The 25,592-nt window shown below is 38.9% G+C and overlaps 1 protein-coding gene and 1 non-coding gene across 4 annotated transcripts in view; one reads left to right on the top strand and one right to left on the bottom strand.

Moving 5' to 3' along the window:
• Positions 1 to 25,592, top strand: part of NRG3 (neuregulin 3) — a 1,075,402-nt gene that overhangs the window by 897,939 nt on the left and 151,871 nt on the right. The gene's annotated exons all lie outside the window — the stretch shown is intronic.
• TRNAE-UUC (transfer RNA glutamic acid (anticodon UUC)) lies at positions 1,116 to 1,187 on the bottom strand. The gene has a single exon. It is a non-coding gene; the product is annotated as a tRNA-Glu (tRNA).

Raw genomic sequence — 25,592 nt, 5'->3', positions numbered from 1 at the left:
GGCATATATTAGATTTTTAATAAGCTTTAGCTATTTTTTCTATTTTCCTTTCTCTTCAGAGTTGCAATGGGACTTTTGCCTTTACATTAGACTTTAACTGCCTCATGTTGTCTCCTTGCATATTTTATAACTTATATGTCTCTTATATTTATACCATCTACTTCCTATGGAGTCTGAGACCTGAAATTACTGTCTTCAAAATGTATCTGGCAAGCTATACAGATAAGTTCATGTTCAGTTTGACTGTAGCCCTTAAATTTTTCCCTAATCAATTGAAATTGCTTCTTCATCTAAGTCAGAGTTCTCTAAAACCTTTGAATTGTGTGACTAACATCTAGGACAGAAGAAATACTATCAGTTAAGTATTCTCCACTATCTATTGCCTGCTCTTTACTTATTATAAGAAACAGCTATTTCTGAGTGTTGATGGTTCCAGATTTGAGTTCATTTTATTAAGTGGCTCAAAACATCACCCATCAGCATACATTTCTTTATCCTAAATAAAAGGTGACCTTTCTTTTAATCTTTTTTCTGTGATTTCTCATTAGAGAATAGATTAAGATGATAAAATGAGAAGAGTCTTCCCTTGCTTCAATTTAGCTTTGTGTTGTTGTTTTGCTTTAGTTCTTTGCAGCTACAATATCAAAAACAGTTTTTTGATACACGTTAAGAAGAAAAGCAATTTTATAATACTTTCAGTGACTGAGAAAATCTTAAAAATGACTTTGATTCCACTGTCTTCTTCAAGCAAGACATTTTTTTCCTATTCCTTTTCCATTCTTTGTGTCATGACCTAATTTTATCCAAGAACCATCACAGTCCCAGTGGTCCCAGAACTCACCTGAGCAAAGGAGACATGTACTAGCAGCCCCGTCTGTCCTATCATGTGATCTGTCTGCCCTAAAGCATGTCCCCCTTTCCAGCCTCTTCAACCTTCCTTAAGTGCAAGACCTCATTTCCTCTCAACTGCTTGCTAGATTCTCTTAAAGAATCTCTTTGCTGCTGATTACTTATTTTTCTGAGTCATCCTGTACACTGCTTCCAACATCACCTTGCCTCTGCTTCAAGATTTAGAAATGATTTTTTTTTGGCTGCATGGCTTGGAGGATCTTAACTTCCCTGACCAGGGATTGAACCTGGGCCCTGGCAGTGAAAGTGCCAAGTCCTAACCACTGGACCACCAGGGAATGCCCTAGAAAATGATTTTTTTTTTATTATTATTTTTTTTGGGGGGGGTACATCAGGTTCAATCATATGTTTTTATACACATATCCCCATATTCCCTCCCTTCCTTGACGCCCCCCCCCTCGAGTCCCCCCCACCCTCCCTGCCCCAGTCCTCTAAGGCATCTTCCATCCTCGAGTTGGACTCCCTTTGTTATACAACAACTTCCCACTGACTATTTTACAGTTGGTAGTTTATATATGTCTGTGCTACTCTCTCGCTTCTTCTCAGTTTCCCCTTCACCCCCCGCCCCCACCATACCTCGAGTTCTCCAGTCCATTCTCTGTATCTGCTTCCTTGTTCTTGTGACTGAGTTCATCAGTACCATTTTTAGATTCCGTATATGTGAGTTAGCATACAATATTTGTCCTTCTCTTTCTGACTTACTTCACTATGTATGACAGATTGTAGTTCTATCCACCTCATTACATATAGCTCCATCTCATCCCTTTTTATAGCTGAGTAATATTCCATTGTATATATATGCCACATCTTCTGTATCCATTCATTTGTTGATGGGCATTTAGGTTGCTTCCATGTCCTGGCTATTGTAAAGAGTGCTGCAATAAACATTATGGTACACGTTTCTTTTGGGATTATGGTTTTCTTTGGGTATATGCCCAGGAGTGGGATTACTGGATCATATGGTAGTTCTATGTGTAGTTTTTTAAGAAACCTCCAAATTGTTTTCCATAGTGGCTGTACCAACTTACAGTCCCACCAACAGTGCAGGAGAGTTCCCTTTTCTCCACACCCTCTCCAACATTTGTTGTTTCCAGACTTTGTGATGATGGCCATTCTGATTGGTGTGAGGTGATACCTCATTGTGGCTTTGACTTGCATTTCTCTGATGATGAGTGATGTTGAGCATCTTTTCATGTGTTTGTTGGCCATCTGTATGTCTTCTTTGGAGAAATGTCTATTTAGCTCTCCTGCCCATTTGTGGATTGGGTTATTTGCTTTTTTGGTATTAAGCTGCCTGAGCTGCTTGTATATTTTGGAGGTTAATCCTTTGTCCGTTGTTTCATAGGCAATTATTTTTTCCCATTCTGAGGGTTGCCTTTTAGTCTTGTTTATGGTTTCTTTTGCTGTGCAAAAGCTTTTAAGTTTCATGAGGTCCCATTCGTTTATTCTTGATTTTATTTCCATGATTGTAGGAGGTGGGTCCAAAAGGATCTTGCTTTGATGGATGTCAAAGAGTGTTCTGCCTATGTTTTCCTCTAGGAGTTTTATAGTGTCTGGCCTTACATGTAGGTCTTTAATCCATTTGGAGTTTCTTTTTGTGTATGGTGTTAGGAAGTGTTCTAATTTCCTTCTTTTACATATTGCTGTCCAATTTTCCCAGCACCACTTATGGAAGAGGCTGTCTTTGTTCCATTGTATACTCGTGCCTCCTTTGTCAAAGATAAGGTGCCCATATGTGTTTGGGCTTACTTCTGAGTTCTCTATTCTATTCCATTGGTCGTCCTTTCTATTTTTGTGCCAGTACCATAGTGTCTTGATCACTAAGGCCTTGTAGTATAGTTTGAAGTCAGGAAGCCTGATTCCACCAACTCCATTTTTCCTTCTCAAGATTGCTTTGGCTATTCGGGGTCTTTTGCATTTCCATACAAATCGTAAGATTTCTTGCTCTAGTTCTGTGAAAAATGCCATTGGTAATTTGATCGGGATTGCATTGAATCTGTAAATTGCTTTGGGTAGTACAGTCATTTTCACGATGTTGATTCTTCCAATCCAGGAACATGGTATGTCCCTCCATCTGTGTGTGTCGTCTTTGATTTCTTTCATCAATGTCTTAAAGTTTTCTGCATACAGATCTTTTGCCTCCTTAGGCAGGTTTATTCCTAGGTATTTGATTCTTTTGGTTGCAATGGTGAATGGGAGAGTTTCCTTAATTTCTCTTTCTGCTCTTCTGTTGTTAGTGTATAGGAATGCAAGAGATTTCTGGGCATTAATTTTGTATCCTGCTACTTTACTAAACTCATCAATGAGTGCTAGCAGTTTTCTGGTAGAGTCTTTAGGGTTTTCTATATATAATATCATGTCATCTGCAAAGAGTGACAATTTTACTTCTTCTTTTCCAATTTGGATTCCTTTGATTTCTTTTTCTTCTCTGATTGCTGTGGCTAACACTTCCAAAACTATGTTGAATAACAGTGGTGAGAGTGGACACCCTTGTCTTGTTCCTGTTCTTAGAGGGAATTCTTCCAGTTTTTCTCCATTGAGAACAATGTTGGCTTTTGGTTTGTCATATATGGCTTTTATGATGTTGAGGTAATTTCCTTCTATGCCCATTTTCTGGAGAGCTTTTATCATCAATGGATGTTGAACTTTGTCAAAAGCTTTTTCTGCATCTATTGAAATGATCATATGGTTTTTATCCTTCAATTTGTTGATATGATGTATCACATTGATTGATTTGCGTATATTGAAGAATCCTTGCATCCCAGGGATAAACCCCACTTGATCGTGGTGTATGATTTTTTTAATGTGCTGTGGAGTCTGTTAGCTAGTATTTTGTTGAGGATTTTTGCATCTATATTCATCAGTGATATCGGTCTGTAGTTTTCTTTTTTTGTGACATCTTTGCCTGGTTTTGGTATCAGGGTGATGGTAGCCTCGTAGAATGAGTTTGGGAGTGCTCCGCCTTCTGCAATATTTTGGAAGACTTTGAGAAGGATAGGTGTTAACTCTTCTCGAAATGTTTCATAGAATTCGCCTGTGAATCCATCTGGTCCTGGGCTTTTGTGTGTTGGGAGATTTTTAATCACTGCCTCAATTTCCGTACTTGTGATTGGTCTGTTCATGGTTTCTATTTCTTCCTGGTTCAGTCTTGGAAGATTGTATTTTTCTAAGAATGTATCCATTTCTTCCAGGTTATCCAATTGATTGGCATATAGTTGCTTGTAGTAGTCTCTCATGATGTTTTGTATTTCTGAGGTGTCCGTTGTGACTTCTCCTTTTTCATTTCTAATTCTGTTGATTTGCATCTTCTCCCTTTTCTTCTTGATGAGTCTGCCTAATGGTTTATCAATTTTGTTAATCTTCTCAAAGAACCAGCTTTTAGTTTCATTTATTTTTCTTATGGTTTCTTTCCTTTCTTTTTCATTTATTTCTGCTCTGATCTTTATGATTTCTTTCCTTCTGCTCACTTTGGGGTTTCTTTGTTCTTCTTTCTCTAGTTGTTTGAGGTGTAAGGTTAGGTTGTTTATTCGATCATTTTCTTGTTTCTTAAGGTAGGACTGTATTGCTATAAACTTCCCTCTTAGAACTGCTTTTGCTGCGTCCCATAGGTTTTGGGTTGTTGTGTTTTCGTTGTCATTTGTTTCTAGATATTTTTTGATTTCCTCTTTGATTTCTGTAGTGATTCCTTGGTTGTTTAAGAGTGAATTGTTTAGCCTCCATGTGTTTGTATTTTTTGCAGTTTTTTTTCTATAATTGATATCTAGTCTCATGGCGTTGTGGTCTGAGAAGATGCTTGATATGATTTCAATTTTCTTGAATTTGCCAAGATTTGATTTGTGACCCAAGATGTGATCTATCCTGGAAAATGTTCCGTGTGCACTTGAGAAGAAAGTGTAGTCTGTCGTTTTTGGATGGAATGTCCTATAAATATCCATTAAGTCGAGATGCTCTAATGTGTCATTTATAGCTTGTGTGTCTTTATTTATTTTCTGTTTGGATGATCTGTCCATTGATGTAAGTGGGGTGTTCAAGTCTCCCACTATTATTGTGTTACTGTCGATGTCCCCTTTTATAGCTGTTAGCATTTGCCTTATGTATTGAGGTCCTCCTATATTGGGGGCATAGATATTTACCATTGTGATATGTTCTTCTTGGATGGATCCCTTGATCATTATGTAGTGCCCTTCCTTGTCTCTTTTAATAGTCTTTACTTTCAAGTCTAATTTGTCTGATATGAGTATTGCTACTCCAGCTTTCTTTTGACTTGCATTTGCATGGAATATCTTTTTCCATCCCTTCACTTTCAGTCTATATGTATCCCTTGGTCTGAAGTGGGTTTCTTGTAGGCAGCATATAGAAGGATCTTGTTTTTGGATCCATTCAGCCAGTCTGTGTCTTTTGGTTGGAGCATTTAATCCATTTACATTTAAAGTGATTATTGACATGTGTGTTCCAATTACCATTTTCTTAATTGTTTGGGGTTTGTTTTTGTAGGTCTTTTCCTTTTCTTGTGTTTCCTACTTAGAGAAGTTCCTTTAGCATTTGTTGTAAGGCTGGTTTGGTGGTGCTGAATTCTCTTAACTTTTGCTTGTCTGGAAAGCTTTTGATTTCTCCCTCAAATCTGAATGAGATTCTTGCTGGGTAGAGTATTCTTGGCTGTAGGTTTCTCTCTTTCAGGACTTTCAGGATATCCTGCCATTCCCTTCTGGCCTGCAGAGTTTCTGTAGAAAGGTCAGCTGTTTCCTGATGGGTTTTCCCTTATATGTTTTTTGTTGCTTTTCTCTTGCTGCTTTTCATATTTTTTCTTTGCGTTTAATTGTCGTTAGTTTGATTAATATGTGTCTTGGTGTATTTCTCCTTGGGTTTATTCTGTATGGGACTCTCTGTGCTTCTTGGACTTGGTGAATTATTTCCTTTCCCATGTTGGGGAAGTTTTCCACTAGAACCTCTTCAAATATTTTCTCAGACCCTTTCTTGTTTTCTTCTTCTTCTAGGATGCCTATAATTCGAATGTTGGTACGTTTAAGGTTATCACTGAGGTCTCTGAGGCTGTCTTCTAGTCTTTTTATTTTTTTTTTTCTTTTTCCTGCTCTATGGCGTTTATTTCTCCCATTCTATCTTCCAACTCACTTATTCGTTCTTCTGCCTCAGTCATTCTGCTGGTTATAGCATCTAGAGTATTTTTAATTTCAGTTATTTTGTTATCCATTGCTGTTTGTTTTTCTGAGTTCTTATGAACTGTTTCTTGTACTTTCTCTAATTTGTTATCGAGATTTTGTATCATTTTTACTATCATTACTCTAAATTCTTTTTCAGGCATTTTTCCTATTTCCTCTTCATTTATTTGGTCTTCAGGGTTTTTTTCCTGCTCCTTTGCCTGCATGGGGTTTCTTTGTTTCCTCATTGTTGTCCAAGCTTTTGGGGTTGCTTGTCCTGGTGATAGAGGTGTTTATAGAAGACTGTCCAAGCCTCAGACTAATGTCCAAGTATTGGATTAAACGAATATTCAGTCTAGGAAACACATACATGTATAAGACACACAATTATTGAATCCGTTAGGACATAAGGCTCTAGAAAGACCTGACAGAACCCCAGTGTGCTATCAGATATTCAAAGAGAAACCCAGCAGAAATTGACAACTGAAACAGAACAAATCAGAGACAAAAGCAAAAGCAAACAAACAGCAAATAACACCCTACACATACAAACATCAATCCAGGGAGATTTTGTAAGCTAGGATCAAATATAGAAATGAGCTGGAGTACCGCCAGAGAGAATGGAGATTCTCAGAATGTAATTAGACAACTGTAATAAGAACTAAGATAAAGACAAAAGCTTAATATTAATACCAAGGCAGTGCATCATCTGGAGAATAGAGCAAGGAGTCTGAGCAGACCGATAGTGTTGCTTATAAGTATGTTAAGATAAAATACACTTAAAATGGCTGGAAGAAAGGGGCACAGAAGATCGTAATGTGGTTGGAAATATGCAAAGAAAAAGAAAGGAATAGAAGTGTATAAAAGAAAGGGATGAAAGGAAAGTATGAGAGATATTTTGTCCGTACTACCAAAAACTTAGCTAGATATAGAAGTATATAAAAAGGCAAAAAAAAAAAGAATAAAAAATATCCTTAAAAAATTATGTTGTAAAACTTGTAGATCCCTTAGGGCTAAGATCGTATTTAATAAATCAAAAAAAAAAAAAAAAAAAGAGAGAGAGAGAAAGAAAAAAAGAAAAAAAATCCAGAACTGATCCCAGAATGGACCAGTTCTATAGGTTTTGATACTACTATTTCTGTTTCCTTAGCGTCTCAGCTGTAAGTGTCCTTCTCCTTGCCTTGGGTTTTTTTTTTTTTTTTTTTTTTTTGCGTTATTCTGTGACCAGCAGAGGTTCCTTTATTGTTCGTCTGTAAGCGTCGGTGTGTGGGGAGGGAGAGGGTACAATAGTGGCTCCTTCTCCTGGGAGTGAGTGAGCAGTGGCGCACTGTTGTTTCAGTCAGGCTTGGAGGTACCTGTTGCAGAGGGCGCTGGTGGCTCAGGCGTACACAGAAAGTCTTAGAGTTGGGCCTCTCTCAGGGTTTTTTCTTTTTGGTGCTGGTTTTTTTTTTTTCCTCTTGGCAGCCTCCCTGCTGCTGGCGTTGCAAGGAGTTTTAATCTAGCCCCGCCCGAGTGCCTGAGGGTGCTTGTTATCCCTGAGCGCCTTAGGTGGCCCGCAGGGCATCTCTCCACTGCCTGTTGCAGAGGCACGGAAAGAGAGGGAGAGGCTATGCGCGCGGCTCCTCCCCCCGCCCGGGAGCCTGCAGCCTCCAGTCGCCATCATGGCCGGGCAGCTCTCAGGGACTGGCCCTCCTCTCCGCGGACCTCCTCCCTCCTGTCCTCTCGGTCCGTCACCCTACCGGCAACAATGTTTCTCCCCCTGAACCAGCTCTCCGGTTCCCACGCTCCCGCTCCTGGACCCTCCGTTCAGCCGCGGATCGATGTCTCGGTCCGGGAACGCTGAGCTGCGCTGCGGACCCTCCGTATGTTTCTCACTCCCTCCCGTCTGCCACAGCTCCGCCGCTTCACCCTCTTTGAGCCCTCGTAGATGCCTCCCTACCGGCTATGTCGAGCTCCCCGCAGCCCTTTCTGGTGTCCGAGGCGGTCTGCTGGTGTTCAGCTGGTTCTCTGTGGGAATGACTGCGTCCTTCCGTGCATTCCCCATGCATCTGTGGAGAGGGATGCACTCCACGTCTCTCTACTTCGCCGCCATCTTTTTCTCCTAGAAAATGATTTTTGAACCAGAAAGTAAGGGACAGAATCTTGGTCCGGTTGAAGGAAGTGTTCCTACACTTAACTTGAAAAAAAAAAAAAAATCACAGATTTCTGGGGCCCACTTGCTGAATCTGTTTTGAGTAATAATCCTAGAAATCTGTATTCTTAGCAAGTACAGCAGGTGATTCTTATAGGTTTCTTTAGAAATCCAGCCCTGCAGAGTACACAGAATGGAAATCTGGGAGTCTGAGAACCCCAGGTTAGAATTGCAATAGCACATTTAATACCTGCAGAGAACTGGGAAAGCCATTTAGCTTCCCTAACTGTGCTTTCCCATTCAAAAATGGAGGCATTACCAACTTACACTCATCATTGTTGTGAGGCTAAAATATGAGAAAATACATAAAAAATACTGACACTTTAATATACTAGATCCTTCTAATTCCTTTTCTGATCCAAACAATGTCTTTTCTGAAACTTGGTGAAAAGATTGACTGCTATGTTTTTTCCCTCTCTCCAAATAGACTTGTAAAAAGCAGACCTGTATTCCACAACTATAGCTGTGGCTTTGGTTTCCCTGCAGACAGATGAGTCAACAGAGACCTGCAGGACCAAATATAAAGGCTTTCAGGGTCCCTTGAGAAGTAAGAGAACTGGTAGAAATATCTGCCTCTCACGGAGACTAGGACAGTCTGGACCTATAATGAAAAGCCATCAGGACGTGCTCAGAAGAGGGTCCAGGAGGAATGCCTGACCCAGGAGTGACAAGGGTCTGTACTTCAGCACCCCACCCCCTATATCCAGGATGCAGTGGAACTTGGACATAATTCAAAAGTCTAAATCCAAACAGACCCAGGGCTCAGAGCAGCTCCTGGAAGCTGAGCACGTCCCGAGTGTAGTGGGCTCAGGAGCAGGGGAGGCTAGAACTGAGGAGCGGACCGGTCAGGCTTGGCTGTCAGCAGCTCCCTGAGCAGCAACACACAAGAGATGGAGGCATGCAGGTGGTGGGTCGACATCCTAGATCTACCACAAAATTCCACCTGTTTTCTGGTACCACAGTGTGCTCTCACCTGTGCCCACCTTGATTCCTCAGAGGATCTGTGGGGCCAGAACTTGCCCTGTACAATTTGTTTGTAGGATGATTGCAGGTGAGCTTGTGGAAGTGACCTGAGCAGGCAGGCTTAGGTGGGTTATAGGCTTTGGGGCCCTAGAAATGAGAGGTGTGTGAGCAGAGGTCTAATGTGGAATGCAGCCCGTTGTGTGCTGAGTACACCAGTGTTTGCGGATCTCTCCACCACAGTTAACCTGGGTTTGTGCAGGTCAGGTCTAACTGTCCCCTGCCTAACCCAACCTGGGGTCTGGAGATCCCCCCCTAGTAACGATACGTTCATTCTCGAAGTCTGTGTGTCTCTTTCTGTTTTGTAAATAAGTTCATTTGTATCATTTCTTTTCAGTTTCTGCATGTGAACAATATCATACCATATTTCTTTCTCTGTCTGACTTCACTCAGTATGACAGTACTCACTCTTCTAACACTTATATTACATAATACACTGTCACTCCAATTTATATTTTGACCCTCTGAGAGCCATGAATAGCAAAACCTTCCTCAAGGCAATCCCAACTGCGGACAGAAGGATAAGAGCAAATGATGTGTCTCTTGATTGGTAGGTTTGGGGATGTGAAAGCACTGAAATGAAAAGATGAGCATCCTACAGTCTAGCCTCTTTGAGAGTAAGACAGAGATCCTTATAATTCATAGAAACTCTCAGAATATGGTTGGGGTAGGTTTTTGAGGACCAGGATATAGGATCTGAAGTGGGAGCAACCAAAGAAGCATCATTCAAGAATTTAACACGTTTATCAAAAGCACTAAGAGAATGAGACCTCCGAGTATCATGGTGTCACATCTGAGATACTGTTGCCTAACCCAAGATTTACTCCCATAAAGATTTGCTCCTATGTTTTTTTTCTCAGATTTTTGTAGTTTTGTTTTTTATGTTTAGATCTGTGATCCATTTTGAGATAATTTCTGCCTCTGCTCAGTCCTGTTTGCCCCAGTCCTTACAGGTATCCTTCCTAAGTTCACTCCCCAATAAATCTCCTACAAACTTCAAGTTTGTTTCCCAGGAATCAGTTAGTTGACTCATAAATATGAAAATGAAATGTGATAATTGGGGACATTGTGGAAACTGTAAGCACAGCTGTCCCTGGTATATTTGAGGTCTGGCATCCCTCCTTCTATTCTACAGGAAGGAGCCATAGAATAGAAGCTCCTTAATGGACTGGCAAGGGAAGATTTCTCCATTCCCCACTGTCTTAGTCCATTCAGACTGCTATAACAAAAATACCAAGACTGGGTGGCTTATAAACAACAGAAATTTATTTATCATGGTCCTAAATGCTGAGAAGTCCAAGATCAAGTCACCAGCAGATTAGGTGTCTGACGAAAGCCTGCTCCCTGGTTCAAAGAGAGCCTTCTTTTCTCTATGTCCTCCCATGGCAGAAGCAACAGGAGAGTTTTCGGATGTCTCTTTTATAAGGACACTAGTCCCATTCGTGAGGGCACTGCCCTCGAGTCCTAATCACCTCCCAAGGCCCCATCTCTTATTACCAGTACCTTGGGTGTTAAGGATTTAATATATGAATATTAGGGGAATACAAACATTCAGTCTGTGCCACCCACTTTGCTCCAAAGACTATATCATTCTATGGAAGAAAGTTTTCAATCACAGGGATCAAAGCACAGACAAGTCAATATTCAAAACATGCCGTTGAGTCAAGTTACATATCTGTTTTATGTATTGCCACAGGGGAGAGAGAATACATATTCCATAGCAGTTGTGATTATGTAACATATAATTAAATGTTATAAAGATGAGCCTATTACATGAAAAATAAATATGATTATGTTTGGTCCAGGCTGTAAAATTGCTTATTTCCTATTTGCTATATGCTAATATGCAATATGGATTGGATTTCTGCTTATTTATTTAAAAAGAAAACCCAGTTAGGATATTTTGCATGCATTATGTGGTCTTGATGTTTGCAGCTTGATTGTCACTTTGGAGATATTTTAACTTATTGTGTTGAAACATGGAGTAAGCTTTATGCTCAGAAAGTCTAAAGGGAAAAGGTCAAGAGAGGGCAGGATTTGGTCAACAATTTACTGGAATTGAATATTTTTGCATTTATATATCTAAGTTAAAGTTTGATTAGTTATTCCAAGCTTTTTCAAGCCTTAGGGACGCATAATCAAAGACAGTTTGATATGATGCATACTGTAATCAACTAGCCTATGCTCTCACTTAACATAAAAGGAAACTGAGCCTCAAAGGAGGGGTGAGGTTGCAGATGAATTAGCAACAAAACCTTGTTTAGGATCCAAACCTGACCACTCCCCATCCTGAGACTTAGTTCTTGCAACAACCTGCTCAAGTGTTTTCCGAGGTGGCTTAATGCTGTTAAAATGTCTGTGAGTTTCTAAAAGACATTTGTGAGTGAGGGCAGAGAATAAAAAGGGCATGCAGCTTTTTTCATCAAGTTGTGACAACAACTAGGTATTAGAAAGCAACACAATGATGCATATGCCTCAGCTTTCACTCCTTTGCAGACATTAAAGCCCTGGGAGTCAGAGGTAAGTCTTTCTCATATAAGTGAGGACCTGGCCCTGAGCAACTAACTCCTAGGAAGGCATATATCCAAGCGCTGCTTGGGCAGCATAGGCTACCCCCATCCTTCAGCTCTATTGGGAGGAATAACCCAACAGAGAGATCCTGTAAGGTACTTTAGTGGTTGCAGAAATAAAAGGAAACCTTGTTCTGAAGCAGAATGTGGATTTTAAAATTTACTGGTAACTACTTGTCCATATCTGTGATAATTCTATTTTTGATGCTTTGAAAGATTTAACAACAAAAATCTCAAAATAGCTTTCATAAATCAATTTGACCTTGCCCTGAAACAAAAACAGTAGTTAATTCACTTGAAGCAGAGATGTAATAGGTTCAAACAGCAAAATATCTCCCAGTCAATTTAAACAAGAGAAATCAAAAATAAAGTAGTTCATATTTTTCTATTAAAAGTAATTTTATGGGAGCCCCTTTGTTTCATTGAATTTAAATGTCATTATAAACTTAATACATTTCCAATAGTGTCACCATGCAGTGACAACCACTGTTAATATTGTCCCATGTTTTCCTTGAGGTTTTTTTTTTTTTTTAGTTCTTTACATGGGCTTTTTTAAAGATGTTTTAGATTGTGACACATCAGATGGAAGACATCTCTCTGCCTATGAAGGAGTGTTACCAAACAGTTCCCCTGGAACCCATGCTACCTTGATAGGGAAAAGACTGGCTATCTTCTGCAAAAGCTGCTCCTAGACCAACCAAAGTTGGCCAGGGTCATTGGTACAGCCACGAAAGGGACCAGCCTAGCCAAGCCTTGGGCAGAGCAAACATTAACAAAAGAAGCTTTTATGAAGTATATTGGTTTATGAAAAAATTCTGCTAGGAATGTACAAAGTTCATTGTCATCCAGAAATAGAAAATCAAATGAGATATATGTATCCATTAGTATTTTCTGACATTGTTTACTACTGCCTAATCATAGGATGAGAGAGAAATGCAGTCAGAAGCTTCTTAGAGCACAGGTCCTTTTTAAGTCCTTTCTTTCTTCCTTTGTTTTTTTAAAGGATTGGGAAATGGGGTAGAGAGATTAAGCCATGTGTCCTAAGCCCCATGGCTGGTAAAGTGGCCAGACCACACCTGCCTTCCTGGGTACTCTTTTATCCTCTTTTTTTTAAAGTGGGTGCATGGGTTTTTTTTTTTTTTTAAATATAGCTTTCAGGATCTAGAGTAAACATGAGGTTACCATAACTTTTGCGATTATAAGAATGTAAGTATTCTAATATTCACAGACATTAGTTTGAATTTTGCCATTACTCAATTTTTTTACTCGCAGTTAAGATTTCTCACTTGAGTGAAATGTGAATTTTCCAAATCATGAAAGCTTGTATGAGGCTGCAAAATAAGATTGTGAGCAGTTATCCAAGGGGAAAACAGATGCAAAATTTAGCTGGCAAAGGAATAAAATTAAATCAGACACCAACATAACCCAGGTTCTTCCCTGTCTCTTCAGATGACAGTCCTGCAGCTGCTACACTGAGCATTTGATAGGAAGTGAAAGGCATTGACACTCTGCAAAACATGACAAGGAATACATTTGATAAACAGTTCCTCCATAGATGAATATTTGCCTTGAGGTATAGTTCTACAGAGAAAATTAGATTTTTTAAGTAAATTTTATGTTTTTTAAGTTTGAGGGTATGTGCCGCAGAGTTTTAGATTTTAAGCATGTGCTCGTCATTTCCCTGACAATAGGATTTCAGATTCAATTTTATTCTTGCCTTTTACATACAGTTTCTTGATGCCCGCCCTACATTGTCAGGAAAGTCTTACCCAGTTTTCACTGACTGTAACTAGTGAGTTTTTAAAAGATGGACCTGAGAGAATCACAGTTCAGAGGGAGAGAGCAGGATTTTGGAGCTCTGCAGTCCTGGATTCTGACCCTGCCTTTGCCATGTGCCTAGTTTCTGACCTTGAACAAATAATTGAACTTCTTCTTGGATCACCATTTACTTACCCACCAAACTGGGTCTGGAATAGTCAGAGATGATTTTCTGTAAGAAGTTTAATTCGGGGTTTGTACAATGAGAGAGAAGACAGTGGATCCCAGGTTGGGGAAGGACATAAAGCCTTAAAGAAGCAATAAGAGCAGTCTGACTGATTAGATATTTTGAGACATAACAGACTACATAGCTGAGAAGGTAAATTGGAGTCAAATGAAGGTTAGCCTTAAAGCCAAGTTGAAGTACCCAGTGTTGACTTGATAAGAACTAGGGAACCATTAGGGATATTTGCCTGATTTGAGAAGCTGAGAAACAACTGCTGGAAGACAGGTCATCAGATAGATAAGAGGGATTGGTGTGGATTATATTTTGGAGTCTGGGAGTCACCTAGAGATTAATACCTCTAGATGCATAAATTTTTCTTTGGTTGTATGATCATAGTGAACATCAACAGTAATTACTAACTTTGGCAGAACAGGCTACTTTCAAGCTAATAAATTAGCCTAATCTCAAAGGTAGTCAAAGGCCGCATTTTTGTTGGTTTGTCTACAAGTTTGTGCCAAGTTTCTAGGAAAGGAGTGATCACTGTGTCCAGGCAATTAGGGATTCACCTCTAGGTGGACAAGTGAGAGCAGGTGGCCATAAATAAAACCAACCCCCCAATCCACAAACCCACAAATGTGCTTGCATTACACATCAGAGAGCTGATTTCATATTATCTAATGGTGATCTTTGATCAAAGTAAAGGTGGCATTAATGTTAACATGGTATTTTCCCATTTTTATTCCATGACTTGTTTTTACGTTGTAGATGAGGCAGAAACTGGAACCTCTTCTATTTTGAGAGTCATACCTCACATTAAAATATTAGAAACTCGGAATCATCCTATAGTAAGAAATAAACTTCGTATCAACCCTTGGATTTCTTAAACTTCTTTGTCTACAGACCCATTTCTCTTGGGGTTTCCATTAACATCTAACTAGACCTGTTCAAAACAATGTAGAAAACCATTAAGTCTAGGATATTGAACTTTAACCAACATAATTAATAAAGTATTTTTGCCTTACAGGGCAGAATCTCAATATTTAGTTCCAGTGGAAGCCATAGAAGGAATCTAAATGTATTTGTGAACTGTATTTCAAGATGCATAGATGATAGACAACATGAGAGTTTAGAAGTAGAAAATTTGGAGTTAGAAGTTATGAGTTGTAAGCCACATTAGATAGCATTTTTACTTATTCAGTGTGGTTTCCTCCCCTGTAAATAGAATATTATCCACTTATAAGCGTTATGATGCTTGAAAAAGATAATGTACATGAGGATCTTTTGTAACTGCAGAGCCTCATTTGATGCTGTATTTTGTTTTGAAATGTACTTGTGTCTTCTAGTTTGTGTTGCCACAAAAATTAAAGTAATTCTTTAAAGGGAGATTGAAAGGATCCGTTTAAGCAAACTGTCATGTGAAGATTGGTCCCTAAAACTACGGTTCAAATTAAGGGACAGGCAAGAGTCAGAAAAAAGACTGTAACAAAGTAAATCCACAATTGCAAATGGCTGAGTTCCCGGGCTGACTCTGTCTGCTGATATATTCTATTTGACCAGTACAGTGTTTGCAAAACAAATAGAATTTGAATGCGTCTGTGTTAGCCATAGAACAGATTGCTTATTTTTTGTCTTACATCTAGGCTCAAGACTTATATATAAGTCCCTGTCCCATCCCTAGGAGCATTTTTCTTGAAGAGGGGACCCATTTTCACCTGTGGGCATCCAAATTGTTTTATTTCCTATCCGATGCTCAAGAAGGCTTGTCTCCTAAATGTTGCCCGGTATCTCCTGTTTTCTCCCTTTTCGGTACACTGATAGGAACAGGTGCTGGAGGGTTTTATAAGGAGCATTCTGTTGAAATGTATAAATTTGGATTATTACCATTGGGAGTATTTTAAAAAATTAAATTCTACTAAAATATGGTCCTGCCCAAGATGCAGATGCTCTGACCCTCCATTAGCCTAACCTGAGGGGAACTCATCTGTGGAGATACTTACTTAGCAGTGCCTTAACTGGGACCTTGGGCCAAGGTCTCAAACTCATCACTGAAATCATCACAGCCTCAGTATTCCTCCTCCTCATTGCTGATCAGCCCAAGCATCCTGTTTCCCTTAAACCCAACTGAAATTTACTGTCCTCTAGATGCTGTCAGTGGCAGGAGTACCAATTGGCATAACTTTTTTGGAAAACAAATGGGCAATATATAACAATATTAAAGGAATCTGTATTTATGATTCAGTAACCCCCATGCTGGGAAATGTGTCAAAGATTTATATACAAAGGTGTAATAACATTTCACAGTTATTTATCACAACCCTTCAAATATAAACAATAAGAGAGGATTGTTTCTATAAATAACCATGTAGCCACATGATGGAATATTATTCTATCATGACAAAATTATGCATTTGAAAAATATATTTAATGATATGAGAAAGTGTTGAAGACATAACATTAAGATAGTATGGGATGCGAGTGGGTGTTTTCATGAACACTGCAGTTCTCCTTAGCCTGTGGATACAAAAAGGGTACATCAAAGTCCACATTACAATGATCTTTCAATCTTATAACCTTTTCACAAAGCAAACACAGACCTGTGCCCAGGACCGGATCCAAGGAGACCATTTTCCCCTTTCCCTGGGGAAGGAAAGGGAAACCTTGTCAAGGCTTTTTCCACTTACTCTGCTGTGGATGTGTTTCATTAGAACGCTCTGGTAGCTGGATTACTTGGGACATCAGGGATACCATTCTGTTAGAAAGGAGATGCTCTTCATTCTAAAGCTTCACTTGGCCTTTGGTCTAGTACTATTGAGGTAAGGGAGTCAGGAAGAAAACTAAAATGCATCAAATGCTTCATAATTTATAGACATTTGCTAAGCCCTCCACCCGTGTCATCTAGTAATTCTCAGCTATTCTCACTCTCTTTTTAACAAAGAACTTCAATACATCTAGATGGCATTCTACTCAGTCATTTAAGCCTACAGAGTTATTTTGTTCCTGTTATGGAGTCTTAATCCTGACCCAGACCTAGTACCCAGGTAGGGTGCTGTTGTCCACTGACAGATGCTACTAACATTGCTGCCTGCCTGCATCTCTAAATCATGCTGCTTCTAGCTGTATTCCATCAGCCCACCTGTTTGGCCTTCTCTGAGGCCAACTGCTTGACTGGCCTTCCACCAGTTGCTTAATAACACTCTACTTACTGGAACCCATGTTCCACCTGATCAGCACCAGCTGCAGCTGAACCCTTAGCACCAGCCCCACCTCCGCAGGCCCATCTAGTTCCAAGTCCAAAGGTCTCCCAATCCACTGATGCCCACTGTGGTTAGCCCTGCCATGCCTGGGTGTAACACCTTGATGGTTCTTAAAACATTATGTGCCACTGCATAGACACTGTAAGGTTTTTCAGAATGTTCCATTTTTGATCTTTTAGCTGTTCCCTTTTCTCCAAATTAAGTTATTTGGAAGGTGTGATAAGCTGAAATTTGAGTGTATTTTTTGAACAGAGAGAAAAAATACAGTTGGTTTAATATTCCTGTCCTTCAGTCTGCTTCACACTGGAGAATGGAGGTGAAGCCAGGTTGTGAAAAATAATAAAGCCAATCAATTACTTTGTCTGTTCCTTTGTGTGATATACTGCACCTTTAAAAAAAAAAAAAAAAAACATAGATCAGTGAGTACAAATTGGTGGTTCTGTTGCCCTGGGTATACCATGCCCAGATCATCAATTATGATTATAGCCTTGTGTATTTGCTCTCACAGAGAGTGAGCGAGGGCTATGCTATTGTGAAGGGGAGCCCTGAGTTCTCAGGCTGTGCCTCCTTTGCTGGTCTCAGCTCTGCCTCTTCCTAAAACCAAACCTGATGATTTCTTCATCTGTCTTCAGCCCTGCCCTGGAACACATAGCAATTTAGTTTCGTAGCTGGAAGAACTTAAAATTACTAAGCTGTTTGTTGGTCAGACTAATATTGAGTCCTCTTCTGGTCATCTGCCTTTTTCTTTCTCCAGCCTCAGTCCCAAGGAGTATTCCCATGGAGACAGCTACATCCCTCCCCCTCCTCTAGGTCACTGCTCTTGGTGAATGTCACAGGTAGAATAACAGTGAATCGCATATAAAGATAGCCAACAGTCATTTGGTATTTGAGGAACATCACAAGCAGGGCACTGAACTTAATAAAAAAAGCACAAGTTAGGAGAGCCAAAGAAATATTATGAATAGCCTAGTCTTTCCAGTATGTGTGGTCTTTACTTATCCTGAATATCATCAACCACCCAAAGTGCTGCCGTGCTCCTCTGCCCAGATGCCCACTCTCATGTCTTCTACTGAAAAGAAGCTCACTTGCTACTTAATGCCAATCAAAGAGGGTGGGTGAGGCAGTTTGGAGATGCTGAGCATTGGGTTCCTCCCAGCTGCCCCACGGCACTATTCCCGTTATTGGCGTGGTCAGTTTTTTCTCGGGCCCCACTGCTTCAGGGTGCTTATGTTGAAAACCCAAGTAGGGCCCCTCCCATGTTTTGCAGTTCTCCTCTGGTTGTTTGGAGCTACAATTTCCACCTTCAATTTGTTCCTTCTTTACTTCAAGTCATGTTAAGGATTTAAAAAAATAATCGGATAGGTTATTAAGAGGGATTTTCAGCAAGAGGAGGCTGTCCACTTTTCTCAGGGATCCAACTTGTTCTGAAACTTAGATGCTTCCATCATCAGTGGCATTTTCATCTGACTTCCTGGCAGCTACCTTTGGCAGTTACACTTAGAAACAACATTTCACACACCCTCTTGTACCAGAGCAAGGTCCTGATGTACATGGTCCTGATGTAAGATTGTGCTAAGATGTTAGCAAAGAACTCTCAGTCCCCGGCCATACTCCCAGACAACGTCATATACCCGATCGTCTCTGAGCAGGATCGGCACATCCCTGGATGACATCTTCCATATCCATGTTTGTTGTATTCCGTTTCTCTTTCTTTTAAACTTTCACTTTAAAAATTCAGGCTTTGAATTGAGTATAGGAGAAGAGTAAGCATTAAATATTATCAAAGGAAATGGAATGAGGAGATAAAAAAAAGAAGGGTGCTGAGCTGGAGTCAGAGTACCTGGATTAATGCCTTGGCTCTGAATGATTAGCATTTTGCCTAGCATCGCAGAGCCACAGAGATCTTATGGTCTCCCCCCTTCATTTCACTCTTCACAGAGCCAGACGATGATAGAGGCTGACTAGATTTCACAGACACAGGAGTGTCCCAGTATATTGTTACATACCTGCTAGTTCTGTATTTCCGTAGCGAACATCTACAGAGACAGAAGAGATTTAGCAGCATTCGTTATGACATTCAAAGTGGGCGTTTTAAAACATCTCATAGTGTGTGACAATCAATGTCCATCTCTGTATATTGCAGTGAGAGTTAGGGAGCGTCTGTCTATTTCATGATGACAGTTTCATGCTCAACAAATTTAGAGAAGTTGGTGCAAAGTGGAAAATTGAGATATGAAACATGGCACATCTTACTACTATCTGATCATTAATTTGTTTTTCATACAAATTTTTTAAAAGAAGAAATACTAAAGCATATAAAATAAAACATTTATGGATATTTACTTCATTACTATCCTGGCACTGGATGGATTTAATCTCTGTTTAAACAAAAATAGTAGTTCTCTTTATAGTCTACATATTTTGCCTAATCGCTGAGCTCATCCAAAGTGAAGGTTATATTAGGATTGGCAATAATAAATATTTGAAATTTGGGTTACAATTAGTCAAATCTATAACATGATATCTGAGAATATTACCTTTTTTTTCTTAGAACAAGAATAAGAATATATTTTAATATTCAGCTAGTAACACTACTTCCTAGGTCAGGAAAAGAGAGATTTTAATAAACTGACATTTTATCACTGCTTAAAAGCTTGAAGCCATATGTTAAAATTCTGCTGCAAGTAGTCTACAAGATAAATGCAGATTGAAGATTTTCATTGCATTTTCTGCTTAGAATCTCAATAAAATGCTATATAGTTACTATGAAATTATGCTACATAGTTACTATGTCATATACATGTAAAATTATAAATATACATATGTATATGAAAATGAATAGATACATGTGGATATATAAAGACAAATGTCACTCTAAGTCATACAAGTCAGTTATAATTATTTTAAAAAATTTAGTGAACATCCTTCGAAACACCACTCTATACTTATTTGTACTCATCTGTATTTATATATTAAAAGTATTGACTTCATACTGGTTTCTCCAATTCCAGTCCAAGATCCTAGGATTCATTCTAGCTTTCCCCATTTCCTTACTCATAACTTCTTTCTCCAACAATGAAAAACACAGCTTTTGCTATCTACGGCACATTTACTTATTTGTTTATTTCTAATATGCATATAAAGAATTTCAGAATTGTTAGCCCAAATCTATTTGAAAAACAAATTTACTAACTGGAGTACAGTACTCGTGCCAACAGAATTGGCAAATCTTTCTGTAAAGGGCCAGATAGTAACTGTAGGAAACTGGTGAGAAAAAAAAAGACAAAGTTTTCCCTCAGATATCCACATAGCTATCTCCCTTCCTTCCTTCAAGTCATGTTCAGGTGGCTGTCTTTTCACTAAGGCACCTCTATGGCCTTTTGAGATTGTAACCCCTCCCCACCCCACCTAGGCCATCCTGATCCCTCTTTCTCTACTTTGTTTCCTGCTGTATGAATACTTATCACATTCTAACATACACTCAGTCCATCCACTCTAACACACATGCTTAGACACACACACGCGCGTGCACATGTTTAAATATATGCTTTAGCATACCTAAAATGTGACTATTTTTTATACTCAATAACAGATCATTTAATTGAGGGGCTTAAATTATGTCAGCATTTGCAATGAGTAGTGTTCTAGGTTTGATAAAACAGGGTATATGCTTTACTTTTTTCTTTTGTTTACTTTTTATCTTGCCCTTTTAGAATATGAAAGGCACAAAACCATAGTTATGAAAGGGACATTCTAACTGCTGTAATCCCCAAATCTCAGCGGATTAACACAACAAGCGTTTATTTTTCTCGTGTCATTAAGGGCTCTCTGTTGCATTTGGGACTGAGTGTCCTCTGTTAGATCCTGTACCTCTAGCCAGCTTAAAATGATGAAGGTTGAAGATCACTTAAGTATATAGGAGCAAGCCTGAACTCAGTGTTTATCATTTCTGCCTGCTATCTATTTCTGTGTTAATCAGATTATGCTAATAGCTATGTTGTTATGGGTTGAATCATGTCCCCTCAAAAGACATGTTGAAGTTCTGGTACCTGTAACTGTAACCTCGTTTAGAAGTAGAATCTTTGCAGATGTAATCAAGTGAAGATGAGGTCATACAGGATCAGGGTGGACCCTGAATCCAATGACTGGTAGCCTCATAAGGAGAGACAGGTTTGGAGGTACAAAGAAGACACGAGAAGAAGTCCATATGATAGAAGAGGTAAAGGTTGGAGTTATGCAGCCACAGATCATGGAATGCCAAGGATTGCTGGCAACAGAAACTAGAAAAGGCAAAGAAGGAGTCTTTCCTAGAGCCTTTGGAAGGAGCATGACCCTATCAGCACCTTAATTTTGGCCTTGTAGCCTCTAGACCTGTGAAAGAATGCATTTCTATTGTTTTAAGCCACCCAGTTTATAATAATTTGTTACAGCTGCCCTAAGAAACTAATACTCCACTCCTGATACCAAAACCTATATCAGTCAGGGTTCTAAAGAGAAATAGAACCACCAGATATACAGGAAAACAGAATACATATTACTCCACAAAGGGTCTTAGCATCCTCTGTTAAATTCACTATCTCCAGCCAGCTTAAAGAGTGAGATTTGAAAATCACTAAATATTTAGAAATAATAGGAGAATAGATATATAGATATATTTCCTACTGGTTCTGTTTGTCTATTTCTCCTGTTTCTATATAATTAATATAATTACAAACATATATGTAATATATAATTAATCATTTCTAATTTGTGTATACTTTTTTTTGAGATTTAGGGAATTGGCTCATGTTACTGTGGGGACTGGCAAGTCTGAAATCTGTAGGGCAGGCTGGCAGATGGGAAATTTAGGCAGGAGCTGATGCTGCAGTCTTCAGAAAGAATTTTTTGTTTTGTAGGAAATGTCAGTTTTTGCTTTTAAGGCCTTCAACCAACTGTGGAATGAGGCCCATCCACCTTATTGAGAATAATCTTGTTTACATAAAGCTAGCTAATTGCAGATGTTAACCATATCTATAAGATAATATTTATAGCAACATCTAGATTAGTGTTTGATTAAATAACTGGATACTGTAGCCTAGCCAAGTTGATATATATCACATATACCAAACTATCACATATAAAAAACGAAATCGAAATTTATCCTACTTGACACACAAAAAATTTCTTTCTCTCATCATGGTCAAATATTGTGCTTGTTGGCGGGGGTGGGACAGAGTGCTGGCCTCCACAGGATCACAAAGCAGATCAGGAACCCATTTAGTAAATCAGAACATCTAGCAGTTGCTTCCTTTAGGGCTGTCCAAGAATTATTTAAAACAGGCCAGGAACTAAATAGAATATATTCCTTTTCTTATGCTGGCCAGAACTCGGCAATGTGGCTCTCCTTAACTGCTAGAATGACTGGGAAATTTAGTCTTTCTCTGTGACCAAGAGGAAAATAAGATAGTCTGAATGAATAAAAAGCCCTGCCTGCCACATAGGGATTTTATTTTTTTCCTACTCTGTTCACTGACATATCCCAAGCATCTAGAATATTAGACTCTGAAACATATTTGTCGAAGTCCTAATGAAAAAAGAAAATACCAGTGTAAAATAAATAATAATATAAGAAATTCTGGGACTTCCCTGGTGGTGCAATGGTTAAGAATCTGCCTACCAATGCAGGGGACATGGGTTCGATCACCGATCCAGGAAGATCCCACATGCTGTGGAGCAACTAAGCCTGTGCACCACAACTACTGAGCCTGTGCTCTAGGGCCTGCATGCCACAACTACTGAGTTCGTGTGCTGCAACTACTGAACCCCATGCGCCTAGAGCCTGTGCTCTGCCACAAGAGAAAGCCACCACAGTGAGAGCCCATGCACTGCAACAAAGAGTAGCCCCTGCTCTCCACAACTAAAGAAAGCCTACGCACAGCAATGAAGACCCAACATAGCCAAATAAATAAATAAAATAAAATAAGAATTTAAAAAAAGGAAATTCTAAGCCTTTAACATATTTATTAAAGTATATTTGAACAACTGAATTTTCCCATTAAAGGATAGGAACAAAGCACAGCTATTCAAAAGAAACACACTTTAATGATAACTGAAAGTAGAAAATAAAGGGATGGGAAGAGATACTGTTCAAATACATTAAAAAAAAACAAAAACACAGGGCATAAAGTTGAGTGTCTCTGTATTAATGAGAGGCAAGGTGCCAGGTGAAGTTAATGGGATGAATCAGGGTAAAGAGGGACACTAAGTAATGATAAAAGCACAATTTATCAAGATGATAACCAGCCATTAACCAATATAAACCAATCTACACAGCAACTAAATATATAAGGTAAAATACATTAGATTAAAAAAAGTTTGATACAAATACAATTACATAATTATAATGGAAACTCTCAATATATCTTTCGTCATGGTTGAAGAGATCTGTAGAGAAATACACATAAAGACATAGATAAATTAACTAAAGCCATCAATACCATAAATAACTGGGACTTTGGGTGCATTTTCTACATATCAGTGAAGTAAGATAAATCACAGACAATGGCAGAAATTATAAAAGCAAGCTAGCTAGCTAATATGTTCTGGTGAGTGACTTTTTATGTGCCTCGTTTGTTTGCTTCAAAAACACTTCCTTTAGTACCTCTTTCTAATTAAATCTCATTATACACAATGGTGGACTCTGCATTTAGGCCCTATTGATACAGTATGGCTACACAGTGTATTCACCCAGATATAAAGAAGTTCTTGGGAGTTGGAGCTCTGTGCTGGGAAACGGGCTATCTCTGGAGACAAAAAGACTGGGTTTGAGTTCTGACCTTGCCCTCACTAAAGTAAATGAACACCTCCAGATGCAATATGTATCTGGAATCACAAACTTGAGTTCAAATTCACACTGTTATTTGCCACTTATATGATCTTAGGCAATTTACTTAACCTCATCGAGAGTCAATGTTCTTATCTCTAGATGAGAAATGGTCTCTAGAGATGCAATTCTGTCTATAACTTTAGTAAGCTTTTACATAATAGTACAAATAGTTTATCTTCTAGGATCCAAAAGTCCTCTATAATCCCCATTTCACATAAAGAACTGTATTTATGTTAGAATAGCTAAAAAGCCAATTGAGACACTTTTTGCAAAATAAGGAAACGTTTCTCCAAAAGGACAAAGGGGTTAATTAAGGCAGTGTTAAAATAACCAGATTCCATCGTTGCCATTTATCAAATTTCTAGAACATAGGCTAGAAATTGAAAGAACTTCAAGTGTCACAGACTTGTTTTGTTTTGTTTTGTTTAAATATTAGGGATATATTACAGGTTCTTTTTTTTTTTTTTTTTTTGGCACACGGGCTTAGTTGCTCCGCGGCATGTGGGATCTTCCTGGAGCTGGGATCGAACCCGGAACCTCTGCATTGGCAGGCGGATTCTTAACCACTGCGCCACCTAGGAAGCCCCCTGTTTTGTTTTATATATACACGAGTGACAGGGCTTAATGCAGAACTTGCTTAATGGCTCATCAATACTTATTAACTGTCTTCTTTCCTATGATATCTGGGAGTAAAATTAAGCTGATGAAGCTGCATCATTGCTCTCACTGCCACAAATACTGACAATAGTCCATTGGGATTTTCCTACTCAATAAATGTCTTCCTGATTGAGGCCAAATGATTTCAGTATGAGATTGAAAATGGGGAATTGCTGATCTACAAAATAAGTTGTGATGCTGGAAGAAAAATGCCAGTAATGTGCTTATACTTGTAAGGCACAAGGGGGATTAAAACATGCCTGGGCAGGCAAAAAGAGAGCAATGATATTAAACATCCTAGTAAATACTTGATAGAAGGGCAGAAATTGAGGGAAATGGATATACTTGGAAGACAAAGAATCGAGAAAAGAATAAGGAAATGTAACATTTGTCTCGGGTCTTTGAAATATGCAAGAGAGAAAACTTGACACAGAAGAGAGTAAATATTTTAGCAAAAGAAAAAAGAAATGCTTGAAATGAGAAAGACACAAGATAGCACATGTTCGGTTTTATCCACTTTGAACATTTCTGTAAGAGTCAACCATAAAAAGTACTGAGAAGGAATATTAATATAGTCTAACCTTTAAGCTACCATAGGCCCATGCACACAGACATACACACACTGAGGATTTAGATCTCAAGCTGAAAGTGCATAAAAATAACCCTGAGAGTTTATTAAAAATACAGCTTATAGAATTTACATTTTTACATGCACTTCGGCTGATTCTAATATAGATGTTCAACAGGCCACAGTTGAGAGACACTCTCTAGTTATTCTATACTTCATCATTACCCTTAGAGAGATAGATTTCCAACTAACATTTTCATCTTGTTTCCTGGGTGGGATTATAGATTCAGAACAACTTAGAGAATTGAAAATCATCTTTTTAGTTATGCAGCAGAACCCACTAAGATTCAAATGAACACTCTTTTATTGAGCAGAACATTCATAGGGACTGTTTCTAACCCGTGGGTTGTGGTTACAA

The sequence above is a fragment of the Hippopotamus amphibius genome, chromosome 5, assembly GCF_030028045.1.
Source record: "Hippopotamus amphibius kiboko isolate mHipAmp2 chromosome 5, mHipAmp2.hap2, whole genome shotgun sequence".
In the NCBI taxonomy this organism is placed as follows: Eukaryota; Metazoa; Chordata; class Mammalia; order Artiodactyla; family Hippopotamidae; genus Hippopotamus; species Hippopotamus amphibius.
The sequence above is the reverse complement of the archived record's forward strand: the minus strand, read 5'-3'. Positions and strand labels throughout refer to the sequence as shown.